The 12,063-nt window shown below is 39.2% G+C and overlaps 1 long non-coding RNA gene across 2 annotated transcripts in view; it reads left to right on the top strand.

Moving 5' to 3' along the window:
- The first annotated feature begins 640 nt into the window (after positions 1–640).
- The window catches only part of LOC125611063, a 29,143-nt gene continuing 17,720 nt past the window's right edge, over positions 641–12,063 (top strand). For both annotated transcript variants that reach the window (XR_007341171.1, XR_007341170.1), the window contains exons 1-2: positions 641–728; positions 10,833–10,937. This is a non-coding gene — a long non-coding RNA (uncharacterized LOC125611063). The remainder of the gene's footprint in view (positions 729–10,832; positions 10,938–12,063) is intronic.

Genomic DNA, 12,063 nt, shown 5'->3' with positions numbered 1-12,063 from the left:
AATTTGTAATGGGGTTGGGTTATATTTTTTAGTTTTTGTATCGTAAGAGTGTTCTGTTGTTCTATTACAATGGAGTCTTATTTATTAAAATATTCTATATACTGCTTTCTGTCTATAGAGCCTTTGTCTCAGAGAACCACTATTTTATTGCTAACTGTTTAAATTGCAACCTATTTAAATTGCAGTAGGAAGCTTGCTTATAATATGCAAATTTCCTTTTTTCTTTTCAAACTTTAGCATAGTAGGAATCACCTAAAGGACTTGTTTTAAAAATGTCACATCCAGCCAGGCACAGTGGCACACACCTGTAATCCTGGCTATTCCAGAGGCTGAGGCAGGAGGCTTGCAAATCCAAGGCCAAGTTGGGCAATTTAGCAAGACTGTGTCTCAAAATTAAAAAAAAATAAATAAATAAAAAGGGCTGGGAGTGTAGCTCATTGGTAGAGCACCCTTGGGTTTAATTCCCAGTACTACAAAAAAGAAAAAGAAGTTATATCCCCAGAATTTGCATTCAACAGGCCTGACAATGGACTGAGGAACAGGTATGTTTAATGGCACCTCAAGTGCTTACGTGGCAGTAGTGTGATGTTTGCAAAAGGGGCGTGGCGCAGGGCTCCACCATAGCAATGTTGTCTAATATTGTCACCATTAGAGGGTGGAGGGGATCTGGAGGAGACCTCAACTTGGACTTCCCAGGTTCTTAACTCTGAGCAGAAAAGAATTTAAAGGTGAGTCAGGGTTTACCAATGAGAGAGAAAGCTTTATTAGAAAGCAAAAGGTAAAAGAACACACTCAGAGCAGGGCAATCTCAAGGGTCAAACTCCCTCCCAGGGCTTAAGGTTGGGTTTTTATTAGGTTACATAATTAGGTAGAATATGTATGATCCAAAGGGGCTGGACTTCCCCTAGCATTGGGAAATATTGAGGAAGATCGTGTTTCCCCATTAAGGGGTCTGCTCTAGTATGTAGGTTTTAGCTTAACATCAATGTCTCTGTCAGGCAGGTGATCAGTGATCAACTGGGTGATTGGGCTGAGGGTCAGGGTCTAATCAAATGTTAGCCTCTAGCTTTATGAGGAAGGTTAGTGTTCTCTTTCCATCGAGGTCTTGATTTTGTCTTGCTACATGTCAGAAAACTTATTGGAAACTGGAAAGTTACATAGTAATTTATGGGTTGTTTAGTGCATCATTACTTTCTGGTCCTTTTCTGTCCCCTTTGTCTAGCTTATAGGTTGTTGACAAATTGTTCATTCTGTATTTTCATAGGGATGTTTTTCCTTTAGAGACAGGAAAAGAAAAGTGTAATTCACTCAGAATTTTTTTTATCCAGTAGCTTGGCTTCATTTTGAGATTATACATAGTTTCTAAGCCAGAGGGAGTTGAAGAAAAATTTGAATAAAGAGGAGAAAGTAATTAAGAAGAGAACTCATTAGGTGGAAATCTGTGGTGAAACAAAACCTCTAAAACCACAAAGACACTTTCACTGTCCTGGAAGGCCGGGCATTGCTTGAAGAACTGGTGATATTTAATTTTAATCAAAATAAACTTGTCCACAATCTTGTTGGTCCCTTGGAAGTACATAAGATAAACATTGGACTCAGGACCCTGAGCTGAAGAAGTCCAAACACATGATCTGGGTACAAGTTTGGGGTTTTGTTGGTTTGTTTATTTGTTTATTTTAAAGCTAGTAGAGATAAAATTATCACTAGATTTTAGAGAAATTGTGGAAGGCTGATTGGAGGACATGAGATTCTTCTCCAGAACATAGAAAAATAGAACCTTCCAGACAGTGTAAATAGTTTGAGGAAATGCCTAGGGCAAAGAATATGTGGAATGAAGAACAGTAAAAATGTGAGCTTTTAGGAATTAAAGGTGAGTTGAAGTAAACAGGCATATCTCAATGTCTCTGTTCACATCCACAGCAGACGTTGCTAATTGATTCCAGAGCATTCCTACTGCTTAGAATCCTTCACAAGAGTAGACAAAATACTACTTCCATTTGATGAAAGTTGACATAGTATGTGATCTCAATCTATTGACTAAATAAGAATAAATTGCATAGGTAGCAGGTGGTCCAAATCTGAATGTTATGTATATATCTCTGGGCTTAAAGATGCACTGAGGTCATTACCTTTTAAAAATATAATGGTAAAATCAATATACACATATACACACATACATAAATGCATATATATGTATGTGTGTATATATACACATATATATGCATCAAAATATACATAGAACCACTGCTGCTGCCGCCATTTAAATGTGTGTGTGTGTGTGTGTGTATCTTTGACGATAGAAAACTACACCAGTCAGTAGATATTCTTTACAGAAAATTACTTTTTAAATGAAAAACAATGCTTTGAAGAAAAAGTAAATAGATCAGTATACCCAATCAAACTCAGTTTAGTGAATCTATCAAAATGGAAAACTACACTAAAGTTTAAGAGACCCCCAAAGTAAACGCTCTTCCAGGGCCTAGACTGTATCTCATGAATTCTTCCAGTGCTTTATAACTTTGCCCAGCACTGGATGCATGTTTGTTGTGTTGAATAGTTTGGAATAAAGATAAAATTTACTATGTTTGATGTAGATAAAAAAATACCACTAAGTAAGTTTTGAGATATAAATATAAAGTTCAGATATAAATCCTGGAATGGGCATATGCTTAATGAAACGGAGAGAAAACCTGAATAAACTCACTAGCTTCACTTCAGCAATTTTAGAAGCCACATATCTAAGCAGACTATCTATTGGCTTTGCAATAGATAACGCTGCTGATATGGGTCATGATGGTATCAGCTGCCTATGTCATTTTTCAAGAATTTAGAGGCCACATTCATCATCCCACACTGTTTGAAACCACTAATCCTTCACTTGGGCTTGTGTAGCTGTCCAGTGGGTGATTTTTGATATCAGACGGCCAGAAACTTCACCTTCAGATCCCTCTAAGGCTGCCATTTTCTGAACATGTGTCCTGTGAAGAGCCATGAAGTTTGACTATGCACGTAAGGACCACTGAACACTTCACTTTCCTTACCTTTCATTCACCTTTCCCCATGCCTCAGACCATCCTGTTTCTCTACTCCACAAATACCCCTAAGCCCTAACCTCCTGGAGGCAGATTTGAGACTTGGGTCTCTTGTCCCTCATGTTTGTCCACCTCCTGTATAAACACCTTCTATTTGGAAAATTCATTTCAGTGGATGGTTTACTGCACAGTGGGAAAAAAGGGCCTGGTCAGTGACTGCAACTGCTATGTATGAAAATTACATCTATCGTAGCATATATTATTTATCTGCTAATTCAATTAACTCAATTCCTAATCTAACACAGGGATTCAAATCATCTACTTTTTTTTTTTTTTAAACTGGGATTGAATCCAGGGGTGCTTTACTGAGCCACATCCCCAGCCCTTTTTATTTTTTATTTTGAGACAGGATTTCAATAAACTGCTTAAGTCCTCACTAAGTTGCTGTGGCTGGCCTTGAACTTGAGATTCTTCTGTCTCAGCCTCCTGACTCTTTTGGATTACAGGTATGCACCACCAGGCCTGGCTTACCTACATTTAAATCCCTAAATTCCCTTACTTCAAATAAAATGTTTAGAAGTATATTTTGAAAACACTGGGGTATATGTGTATGTGGATATATACGTGTGTTTGTTTATAGATTTTCACACTTCTACATATAGATTTACACTAAACAATTATATAGATCAGTGGTCTTTTTTTTTTTTTTTGCCTCACAACTTTTCATTTCTCTGATTAGATCAGTGGTTCTTAAATTATAACAAGCACAGGACTCATCTACATATCCTTTTAAAATGTAGGTTCCAGCTTAGTAGATCCATACTGGGACCTGGGTTTTGCCTTCCAATTATCAGCATCTATGATGCTGATCCCTGTCCACCTTTTGACTAGCCAAGGATGAGATCATGGTTAGAAACAGTGGAGACAAATGAACCTGGCTTCAAATCTACTTTTACATTCTGTGTTTTCTTGGACAAGTAAACTGACTTCTCTGAGCCTCAGTTTTGACACTTTAAAATAAGGCTAATACACCATGTCTCACTGGGTTATTGAATTAATGTGATAAGACTATGTCAATGAACTATATCTATTAAGCATAATGTTTTCTCAGTGACCTGATGCCACCGTGCCTCTGTTAAACTAAATGTTGCTAAATAGCAGGGTGTAGGCTTGATTTAATCAAATGGAGAATTGCCTGGAAACCCAGTGCCCAGAACAAGGCCAAGTGGTGGGGGACAGATGACCATTGGGTTAGGTATCAGAAGGCTTGGATTTTAGCCCTTGGAAGAAAGGGAACGAATCAGAAAAGAAGTTACATGTCCAAAGTGACAGAATAGCAGGGCTGGGATTCAAACTGGGAGAGATTCTAATCCAGTTTCCTACCAGATATATAAACCCTGACTCCAGTAGGCCTGACCAGCAGTCTCCATGAGGAATGAAACTGAACACATTACTTCTTAGTTCTAAAATGTTCACAATGCAAGTCCAGGAACTTAGGATCCACATGTGAGACCAGTGTCCCCATAGATTTGTTCACATTCAGTTCTGAACTTCCTCTCGTGTGTACATAAGTTCCTGCAAAGTCCACCCCCCCCACCCCTTCCTTTTTTCTCTTCCCTCTGCTTATTGCTCCTGTGTGCACAGTCTAACCTGACCAGTTCTGTACCTTTCTTCTCCCAGCCCCTCCCCTTCCTTTCTTTTCCTTTCCTTCTCTTTTTTCTCTTTCTTTTGCTCTCTTCATTCCTTGCTGGGATTGAACCCAGAGCCTCACATGTCAGGCAAATAGTGTTCTACCGCTGAGGTGCAGCCCCGGCCCACTTTTTTCTATTTCAATTGAAGTGTAACATACAAACAGTGAAGTACAGAGATCATATGATGCCCCAAGTTTCTCAAAGGGAGCACTTCTTGTGACTTGACCATGACCTGATTCAAGAGCGAGGACCTGGCTAGCACTCCAGGAGCTTCCCCCACTGATAGAGCCATCGTCATAACCCTCCACCAAAAGGTGGCTGCTACCCTGTCTTCTAACACAGGAGGCTGGTTTGCCTGTTTGAACCTTGTGTTTATTGAATTCTGGATTAATTTTAGATTGTTTATGCTTTTATTTCTGGCTTCTTCTGCTTGAAATTTTGATTGTGAGATTCAGCCACACTGGGTTTAGCATTAATTCATTTCAGGTGAGCTAAAGCCAAAGTCTCTGCTCTTACATTCTACCAAGTCCTCTGTCTTTTGGAAGGAGTTTTATCCTCAATTTGCATCCAAAGATTCAGCCAAGTATGGATCAAAAATATTCTGTTAAAAAAACTGCATCTGAACTGGACTTGTACAGACTTTTTTCCTTGACATAATTTCCTAGACAACACAACTATGTACCTAGCATTTACATTGTACTAGACAATAAAATAATCTAGGAGAGTGTGTGTGAATAATATACCAATTTATATAAGGATCCTCAGATTTTTTTTAAAAATATATATCCATGGAGTTCCTGGGACCAATCCACACAGATAGTGAGGGGTGAATGTGGTATTTATTAACTACCCAGTCCTTGAACTGGAGTCTCTTTCTCTTAACTAGTCTGAGTTGTCCTGATTGGTTCAGGGAAAACAGACAAATAACTTTTCACTTTCGGCTTCTCAAGACGCTGAATTTCCCCTGTTCCCATCTCCTCTTTTCCTTCTTGTTCCTCTCTTTCAGGCATTCAGTGTCCTACCAGATAATTTCATGAGTCACATTAACCCATTCTATTCTCATTAGGGCTCTTAATCTAATTTCTAGAACAAGAAACTCAAGTCAAGTCAATGGAGAAGGGCCTGTGCTTTGTCATCTGTTAGGCCATCGCTGAGGAAAGGGCCCCTTCTTTTTGTACAGTGGGAATGGAGAAAGGAGAATAGTCACCTGCCCTATTTGGGTTCAGGCTCCCGCACCCCTGTAGCCTCAAGTTCCCCCAGGTCCCATCAGACTCTGCTTCTTTCAATGATTGCTCCCCTCCTCGAGCTTCTCTGAAGCTGGAACCACTAGCTGGGATTTTGATCCTGGGATTGAGTCCTATCTGAGTCTAGTTTTCTCCTTGACTCCCCCAGAACCTATGGGCGTCAGAGTTCAGCAGTAGGATTCTGCCTAAAGTACCAATGACGCCATTTCTGAAATCTTAATCAAAGCAATGCATTATTCATTATTCCCTGTTATAGGGAGACTTATGCATAGTGACAGGTATGGCAATTCCTAATTTAAGCTCAACATTTCTGTAAATAAAATCTACTACAAACCATTTTTCTTCATGTTAAAAATGGTGTTCAGGTCTGATAATGCTTAAATTAGGAGGCTTCTCAGGAATATGTCTTTTTGAGAGTACAAGACTGGATATTTTTCTGACATCAGCAAAGTTCAATTATTCTTTTTTCATCAAGAAAGTAAAAGGTTGGGGCTGGGGATGTGGCTCAAGCGGTAGCGCGCTTGCCTGGCATGTGTGCGGCCCGGGTTCGATCCTCAGCACCACATACAAACAAAGATGTTGTGTCCGCCGGTAACTAAAAAAATAATAAATATTAAAAAATTCTCTCTCTCTCTCTCTCTCTCTTTAGAAAAAAAAAAAAGAAAGTAAAAGGTTGGGAGACTGAAGCAGGAGGATCGCGAGTTCAAAGCCAGCCTCAGCAAAAGTGAGATGCTAAGCAACTCAGTGAGACCCTGTCTCTAAATAAAATACAAAATAGGGCTGAGGATGTGGCTCAGTGGTTGAGTGGTTGAGTGCCCCTGAGTTCAATCCCTGGTATCAAAAAATAAAATAAAATTAACAAATAAAGTAAAAGGGATGGAGTATTATATACACAGTGCAGTATTACTCAGCCATAAAGAAGAATGACTTTCTTCTTTATGGCTGAGTAAATGGATAGATCTGGAGACTATCATGCTAAGTGAAATAAGCCAATCCCCAAAAGCTGAAAGTTGAATGGTTTTGCTGGTATGTGGAAGCTAACCCACAAAAAAGGGGGAGAGGAGAACCATAGTGAATCCCACCATTGTGTACCTCCGGAAGAATGGGGTCCTAACTAGAACAAGATCTATTACATGTTTGTATAGTTATACCAAAATGGATTCTACTGTCATGTATAATTTAAAAAGAGCCAATTTAAAAAAATGTAAAAGGAACTTGGCTCAGTAAATCATATAATCTGGGTTTGTGGGAGAAGAGATAAAGAGCAGATGATAAGCTGGGTCCTTTGAAGCCTCCAGGGTCATTTCACCATAGCTCGCCTCTCTCATGACCTAACTTATTAAGCTTCTTATCTACCTTTATTATTATCTAAATTATTCCATAATTTGTGAGATAGGTATACATGGTCCTGGGGGAAGATGCATTTTCACCCCAAACCCTTCAGGTCTGTCCTCCGAAGCTCCTCACAACATGACTTGCTCTATTTTTCCCAGTCCTTTTGATTTCCGCTTCTTTACACTATCTGGCCATCACTCTGAAAGCATTCCCTTTTTGCTGCAACTGCTGTCTGTCCCTGCTTCCTGTCTCCTCCTTCTTTTTTTTTTTTTAAAGAGCTTTTCTTTTCTTTTTATTTATTTATTTATTTTTTTAATTGTAGTTGGACACAATATCTTTATTCATTTTTATATGGTGCTGAGGATCGAACCCAGTGCCTCACACATGCGAGGCGGGTGCTCCACTTCTGAGCCCTAGCCCTCCTGTCTCCTTCTTTACCTATTAACATCTCATCTCAAAAACTAACTTCTCCATGAAGCCCTTTCTAATCCTCCAAGCTGGATTTGCCTCTCCCTTGCTGAAAATGTTCCAGGCGTGGTGGAGCATCCACTAGATTGCAGGGGAAGTCACCGGGCTCTAATTATGGCACTGATGCTTGGCCAGCTCTCAGTGGAGACAGCATCTTCACTTCCTTCTTCCCAGGGTCATTAAAAAAAAAAACAGGAAGCTGTGAGAACATCTATATGAAATTTAAATAGATGTATTCTAAGCACTTAGATGCTTTTCTCCTTGACTCATTTGTAGGATTGTCAGAGGGCAAATAACTGGATTTCAGTCATTGTTATGTCTTGTAAGGACAGTGTCCTGTAGATAGCCTAAAAAATATTAAGTGCTCAGTACCAGCTTATTTATTCACTCATACAAGTTTTTAAACAGGAGTGATTTTCAACCAGAGGTGGTATTGCTCCCAAGGAAATATTTGGCAATGTCTGGTGATAGGTTTAGTTACCACAATGTGGGGTAGTGGGATGGGGTAGAACTGCTGTTGACATCTGGTGAGCAGAGGCCAGGAATGCTGCTAAGCATCCTATACTGCCTGGGACAGCTTGCCTTCTCCAATTCCCAACAGGAGATGTTTGGCCCAATAGTGTAGAGCTGAAAAACTCTAATTCATACCCTCATTTTGTTCTTAAGTTTTGAGCAGTTTATAGTCTAACATATATAATAAAATACAAAATAATAAATGAAGAAACCAGGCACAGGGAGAATAAAGCCTGGAGCAAGTTTAATGAATTGCTTTAAGGTTCCAAAGCAGGTTGCAAATTAGACTCTCAGCTTCCTATCAGGCAAAGCAAAGAGGGAACACAAAGGTTTAGAAGATTGGCCATGTCTATAAAATAGGAAAAAAATTGAAACCTTTGGAAATATCTCATCAAAAAGGAGAAATTTATGACATAGAGTGGTCAAAGTACTTAACAGTGTATCTCTGCAATAAGTAGAACAGACATTTCCTAACAAAGCCTTGAAGACCAAGCAGTGATTTTTACAGTCACTAAAGCAGGCACTGTGGCACACTCCTGTAGTCCCAGCTACTTGGGAGGCTGAGGTAGAGGGTCACTTGACTCCATGAGTTCAGGGCCAGGCCAGGCAACACAATGAGACCTTGTCTCTTAAAAAAAAATGAAAGAAAAAATAAATTTTAAATACTTCTCATGATCTATGAGAAGCCAAAATGATCCCATGCAAGTATTTACCTCTGATGATATGGGATGCTTCAAAACTATAAGTAAAAACAAAAATTAGCTTGATTAGAGGATGCATATTCTTTGACATTCCTGCTGGAATAGAATTTTCACCAGTTTAGATTTCTTTTTCTTTCTTTCCATCTTTTTTTTTAAACCAGAGATTGAATCCAGGGTGGGGAGGGGTTAACCACTTCTCTTTTGATATCTAGAGCTCAGAATCATTATTGAATTAGTTGACATGTCCCTACCATGACTCTTGTGGAGATGTGAAAAGGCAGCATCTAAGAACATCAAGAGTCTGATCTGAGTTCATATAGATCACTCTGCTGTATAGCAGTCAGCCAAGTGGGTGGGGAAGGCAATGAAGGGGGAGGACATCAGACATGTATCAAAGAGAGTCCAAGGTCACAGGACAGGGAAACAGCGGGAATCTTATCAAAACAGAGGGACATCTGGAACTGAGAACTAGTATGCCAAAATTCCCCCAGCTGTATGCAGTTAATTATAAACTCTTAAAGAAATGATTGTTTAAAGATCATGTCACACCCACCTCTTGTGACCGGGTCATCACAACCCTCCCCTGGTGTCTAGGTCATCAGGACCCTCACAAAGGAAATCTGCTGAGGGCTAAATGAAAGATAATAAACCTCTTAATGGGGGATATGTGAAACTAAGGCAAGAACAAAGGAACCCCAAACCCTTAGAAACCCCAGACTCTAAGAGCCAAGCCTTTCTCTCCTGAGGCAGTCTGTGGGGTGCCTTATTGAACCTTACCCTAATTTCTCAGTTTTCTCATAAACCCCAACTATATTCTGTATGACTCACTTGAAAGTCTTCTTGCAGGATCATGGGACCCCCGTGGCTGCTTGGGTTCTACAGTAATCCTACAACTTAATCCTTTCTGCAGAATCAAAGGCTGAAATACTGATAGTTGAGTGAATGAATTTTTGGCGTATCTTAAAAGTTTCAACTTCACAACTTCCATGCAGATATCCCGAAAGCTCTCAACTAAAATCAAATTCCTTGCTTAAGCAATTCTTTATTGCCTTTCTAGATTCTATTTCTCTCTTCACTCATTTCAATTATTTGCTGATCTCCAGTAGTAGATCAGCAGGGAGAAATCCCAAAAGGCAAAGAGGGAATGCCCAGCTTCTGCATTTGCAGAGAACTCAGCTCCAGCCATGCTTAATGTACCTGCTAGCGGGTCATGTTCACAGAAGATCAGTAGTTCAACTGTCTCAGATCTAACATCTTGGCTAAAAGAATCAGAAGAATCATGAACTGTAGCACTGTGCCTTAAATCTTGCTATGACTCAAATTTGAATTGACATTGTCTGTCCCAGGTGGGCTGAAGTTTACTTGGTCAGTCCATTTAACTAATAATAGCTACTTTAGTACAAATATCTCAACGAGATTTGGGCCATGTGTTTTTGTTTTTAACTTTTTTAGTGAGCAGCCAACTTTGGTAAATGACTTAAAATTTAGTTTGGTAATGGGAAAGTGAAAGGTTTCTGTCAAAATGCCATAATTTATAAGGGGGTGCATGAAAGAGGTCTAGGATAATGCTGGTCCTTAGACATAAAACTAGTGGTTAAAAACTTACAGAATGTTGAATTTGAGGAGTGCCTGTAATGAGTAACTTGAACAAGTCCCATTCAATATTTTATAAGAAGACAACAAAACCGTTTCATTGACTCCTCTAGTCAATATAAATGGGTCTCAAAACTTAAATAAAAATGTGATTTCCTTGTGGTTATGAAATTCTTAAATGTGGATAAACTGAATTCAGGAAGAAGGCATCAGCTTATGAATACTTGATTATGAAATAGTTCTTTTTTCTAAAAGCCTCCAGGTGTGTCCTTCCAAAACAAGGCCCATGGGCTAAACGGGACAACTATTAAGTGCACGTACATTTGTCTCTGTTTCTTCACTTCTGGAAGGAAAACCCAGGTGAGTTTCCATGCAGCATTAGGACTAGTTTAATAGGATGATGGCTACGCCCTCAGGCCTGCCTTGTCCTCTGGTCTCCTCGGCACTTTGCCACTGCAGTCACCAGCTCTCAGGGGTGTCCTTAGGATTGGATTTCCCAGGAAGCAAATTAAGCTCATCCTTAGAGTGCCAATAAAGCTGGGGCAAAGTCAAATAGAATATAGGGAAACAGTTTAGTTTATTTGTTCTCAAATATCATCCTTAGGAGAAAGAATTAAATTTTATTGGACTTCTTTAAAATTATTTACACAAGGAGGGGCATGAGTGGGTAGCTGGCCATACAGTTTTCAACACGTTCCAGGGCTCTAAAGATGTCTGTCTGGTACTGGTCATCTTTTAAGGTCAGCTAGTTTCAGGTCTCTAGTTTTTACTGAGCATGAGGCCATTCATCTTTTTCTCCTACCATAATGTCGTAGTGCTCGAAGCAGAGTAGATACTCAATCTGTGTTTTTAAACAACCAGGGGAATATACAAATGTATGAAAACAGAACTGTAAGTCTCACATCCACAATTTTGGTATCTAAAGACTGAACACCTGGACATCAGAAATACCACCCCACCCATTCTCCATCCTGCCCCCAAGCCTTTAACCAACCATCTGAAGAGTTGTCATTTGCCCAAATGACCTAGAAGAGGGAGAAAACACAGCTTCTCTTTTGTCCTTTCTTTAAATCATCCAAGAGAGAAGGGCAATCATTCCCTCTGCTGTAAAAACACCGAGAGCTGCTTCAGTTATATTGCCACAAAAAGAAAGCAACAACTCAGGAAAATAACAATTTCAAAAATTGTTTTTGACATTTAGAGTTACCTTCTGATAATCAAATAATGATGAACTTCAACATGACTACAATAGACATTGTGTCCCCACCCTAAGCAAAACCAGCAAATCTTGAACCCAATTACAAAAGAAGAAATAAAACTTTTAGAAGAAATTTGGAACATTCTGTTTAGACCCATCAGTTTTACTGGTGATACAATGATCTCTTCTTTACTGATTAAGAAAAAAATTATGAATCATAGGAAAAAAATAAATGATCTTCTAGTAGTACTTTTCTTTCTTTCTTTCTTTTTTTTTTTTTTTTTTTTT

This window comes from Marmota marmota, unplaced genomic scaffold (genome assembly GCF_001458135.2).
Source record: "Marmota marmota marmota unplaced genomic scaffold, marMar, whole genome shotgun sequence".
Lineage (NCBI taxonomy): Eukaryota > Metazoa > Chordata > Mammalia > Rodentia > Sciuridae > Marmota > Marmota marmota.
Note: the sequence above shows the minus strand (reverse complement) of the source record. Positions and strands in the feature narration are given on the sequence as shown.